Source organism: Emys orbicularis, chromosome 1, assembly GCF_028017835.1.
Source record: "Emys orbicularis isolate rEmyOrb1 chromosome 1, rEmyOrb1.hap1, whole genome shotgun sequence".
In the NCBI taxonomy this organism is placed as follows: Eukaryota; Metazoa; Chordata; order Testudines; family Emydidae; genus Emys; species Emys orbicularis.
The window spans coordinates 143,014,109-143,018,620 of record NC_088683.1 but is presented as its reverse complement, the minus strand read 5'-3'; positions in this window follow the sequence as shown (position 1 = coordinate 143,018,620).

The window sequence follows — 4,512 nt, the reverse complement described above, 5'->3', positions numbered from 1 at the left end:
ATGCCCACTTCATCAGACGTCTGACGAAGTGGGTATTCACCCACGAAAGCTTATGCTCCAATACATCTGTTAGTCTATAAGGTGCCACAGGACTCTGTTGCTTTTTACAGATCCAGACTAACACGGCTACCCCTCTGAAAGATAACTGAAGTTAATGAAGCATGGCAGATTGCTGTATAGAAATACATATTACTGGTGCTATTGTCAAAATGTTGCCTCAAAGCCTCCCTGATTCTAATAGCTCCCCGTTGTGCCCCTCTAATAGCCCTGGTATCTGGTTGCTCAAAATCAGCCACCAGGCGATCTGCCTCAACACTCCACACCTGGGGAAACTTTTCCCCCTTAGCTTTACAAATTTTATGGAGCATGCAGCAGGGTGCTATGACGAAGAGAATATTTTTTTCATTTAGGTCTAACCCAGGGGTCTCAAACACGTGGCCTGCGGGGTTATTTTCTGCGGCCCGTGAGCTCCTTGTGGCCCCCCGCCCTCCCCCAGCGTTTACCTAGAGCGCCTCCGGCCTGGCGCGCACCAGGAGCAGAGCAGGGCAGGGCAGACTCCCTGCCTGCCTGCCCTGCCCCCGCGCCGCTCCGGGAAGTGGCCGGAACCTGGGGAAGGGGGGGGGCACATGGGTCTGTGTGTTGCTCTTGCTTCAGGCAGCACCCCCAGCAGCTCCCATTGGCCGCGGTTCCCCATTCCCAGCCAATGGGAGCTGCTGGGGGCAGTGCCTGAAGCAACAGCAACACACAGACCCTTGTGCCCCTCCTCCCCCAGGTTCCGGCCGCTTCCTGGAGTGGTGCGGGGGCAGGGCAGGGCAGGCAGGGAGCCTGCCCTGCCCCCAGTGCACGCCAGGCCAGAGCCCGCAACCTGAACCCCTCCTGCAGCCAAACCCCCTGCCCTGTTTTTGTCTTTTATCATTTTGCTGTGTGAGTTCATTCGAGAGCACAGTGATTGTCTGGTTTTACCCACATAGTTGTTGTTGGGGCATTTAGTGCACTGGATGAGATACACCACATGCTGTCATAGGCACATGTAGGAACCATGGGTCTTGAAAGGTATGTGGTGGGGGGGTGTTGGTCTTTGTAGCAGTGGAGATTTGTCTGCAGGTTTTGCATCTGTTGTTCTGGCTTTGAGTTGGTGTTTCTGGGTCTGTGGGAAGCCTGCTTCTGATGATAAGCTAGGAGATGGGGAAGGGAGTTTAAAGGCCAGAAGAGGAGGTTCAGAAAAAAATGTCTTTCAGGATGGTGTCTTCATTGAGTATGGATTGCAACTGTTTGATGATACTGTGATGGGTTCGGTCACAGCGACCCCCTTGGGACTGTCATCTGATGTGCTGAAACTACCTCTGAGCCCATCTTCCTTGCCAGCTTGGGACTCCAGAACCCTGTCTTTTTGAGCCAGACATGCAAGCCTGCTGCAACACAGACCCAGGGTCTGAACCATGCCCCCAAAGCTGCAGAGTTAACTGAAAACAGCTCAGCAAGTACTTCTGTCTCCAGCACCCAGACACCCAGCTCCCAAAGGGATCCAAACCCCAAATAAATCTGTTTTACTCTGTATAAAGCTTATACAGGGTAAACTCATAAATTGTCCGCCCTGTATAACACTGATAGAGAGATATGCACAGCTGTTTGCTCCCCCAGGTATTAATCACTTACTCTGGGTTCATTAATAAACAAAAGTGATTTTATTAAGTATTAAAAGTAGGATTTAAGTGGTTCCAAGTAATAACAGACAGAACAAAGTAATAAAACAAAAAAAGCAAGTCTAAGCCTAATACATTAAGAAACTGAATACAGGTAAATTTCACCCTTAGAGATGTTCCAATAAGCTTCTTTCACAGACTAGATTCCTTTCTAGTCTGGGCCCAATCCTTTCCCCTGGTACAGACCTTGTTAGTTCCAGCTCAGGTGGTAACTCGGGGATTTCTCATAACTGTCAGCCTCCTTTGTTCTGTTCCACCCCCTTTTATAACTTTGGCGCCAGGTGGAAATCCTTTGTCTTTCTCTGGGTTCCCACTCTTCCTTCTAAATGGAAAAGCACCGCGTTTAAGATGGATTCCAGTATCATGTGACATGTTCACATGTCCTGTGAGCCTTCATTACCCACTTGCTGGCACACATATGTACAGGAAGGCTTACAAGTAAACAGAGCCATTTACTACCTAGTCAATGGGAGCCATCAAGATTCTAAACCACCATTAATGGCCCACACTTTGCATAACTACAATAGGACCTCAGAGTTATATTTCATATTCCTAATTTCAGATACAAGAATGATACATTCATACAAATAGGATGAACACACTCAGTAGATTATAAGCTTTGTAATGATACCTTACAAGAGATCGTTTGCATAAAGCAGATTCCAGTTACATCATATTCACACTTATAAAGTGAAGAAAGTTGGCAGCATGTGACCTCCAGAAGAAGAAAGACGAGCATCCATGTACCAGCAATGCAGATACAGGTGAGCAATCGTTTCCATGTTCTCTCTACAGGTACTAATGCGGAGAGTGGACTAGATGATACATCTGAGGGAAGGGAGCAGAAGGACACTCCACAGATTGGAAGGCATGAGATGCACTGTCCTAGGGATGGGGGTTCCACAACCACCACTCCCAAGAAAAAGAGGCAGGTGGTGGTGGTCAGGGACTCCCTCCTCAGGGGGACTGAGTCATCTATCTGCCATCCTGACCGGGAAAGCCAAGAAGTGTGCTGCTTGCCAGGAGCTAGAATTCACTATGTGCTGGAGAGACTGTCGAGACTCATCAAACCCTCAGATCGCTACCCCTTCCTGCTTCTCCATGTGGGCACCAATGATACTGCCAAGAATGACCCTGTGTGGATCACTGCAGACTACGTGGCTCTGGGAAGAAGGATAAAGGAGTTTGAGGCGCAAGTGGTGTTCTCATCCATCCTCACTGTGGAAGGAAAAGGCCCAGGTAGAGACCATCAAATCGTGGAAGTCAACGAATGGCTACGCAGGTGGTGTCAGAGAAAAGGCTTTGGATTCTTTGACCATGGGATGGTGTTCTAAGAAGAAGGAGTGCTAGGCAGAGATGGGCTCCACCTAACGAAGAGAGGGAAGAGCATCTTCGCAACCAGGCTGGCTAACCTAGCGAGGAGGGCTTTAAACTAGGTTCACCAGGGGAAGGAGACCAAAGCCCTGACGTAAGTGGGGAAGTGGGATACCAGGAGGAAGTGCAAGAGGGGAGGACTCCTGCCTCATACTAAGAAAGCAGGATGATCAGTGAGTTATCTTAAGTGCCTATACACAAATGCAAAAAGCCTGGGAAACAAGCAGGGAGAACTGGAAGTCCTGGCACAGTCACAGAATTATGATGTGATTGGAATAACAGAGACTTGGTGGGATAATGCACATGACTGGAGCATTGTCATGGATGGATATAAACTGTTCAGGAATGACAGACAGGGCAGAAAAGGTGGGGGAGTTGCACTGTATGTAAGAGAGCAGTATGACTGCTCAGAGCTCCAGTATGAAACTGCAGAAAAACCTGAGAGTCTCTGGATTAAGTTTAGAAATGTGAGCAACAAGGGTGATGTTGTGGTGGGAGTCTGCTATAGACCACCAGACCAGGGGGATGAGGTGGACGAGGCTTTCTTCTGGCAACTAACAGAAGTTACTAGATCACAGGCCCTGGTTCTCATGGGGGACTTCAATCACCCTGATATCTGCTGGGAGAGCAATACAGCAGTGCACAGACAATCCAGGAAGTTTTTGGAAAGTGTAGGGGACAATTTCCTGGTGCAAGTGCTGGAGGAACCAACTAGGGGCAGAGCTCTTCTTGACCTGCTGCTCACAAACAGGGAAGAACTAGTAGGGGAAGCAAAAGTGGATGGGAACCTGGGAGGCAGTGACCATGAGATGGTTGAGTTCAGGATCCTGACAAAAGGAAGAAAGGAGAGCAGCAGAATACGGACCCTGGACTTCAGAAAAGCAGACTTTGACTCCCTCGGGGAAGTGATGGGCAGGATCCCCTGGGAGAATAACATGAGGGGGAAAGGAGTCCAGGAGAGCTGGCTGTATTTTAAAGAATCCTTATTGAGGTTGCAGGAACAAACCATCCCGATGTGTAGAAAGAATAGTAAATATGGCAGGCGACCAGCTTGGCTTAACAGTGAAATCCTTGCTGATCTTAAACACAAAAAAGAAGCTTACAAGAAGTGGAAGCTTGGACAAATGACCAGGGAGGAGTATAAAAATATTGCTCAGGCATATAGGAGTGAAATCAGGAAGGCCAAATCACAATTGGAGTTGCAACTAGCAAGGGATGTTAAGAGTAACAAGAAGGGTTTCTACAAGTATGTTAGCAACAAGAAGAAGGTCAGGGAAAGTGTGAGCCCCTTACTGAATGGGGGAGGCAACCTAGTGACAGAAGATGTGGAAAAAGCTAATGTACTCAATGCTTCTTTTGCCTCTGTCTTCACGAACAAGGTCAGCTCCCAGACTGCTGGACTGGGCAGCACAGCATGGGGAGGAGGTGACCAGCC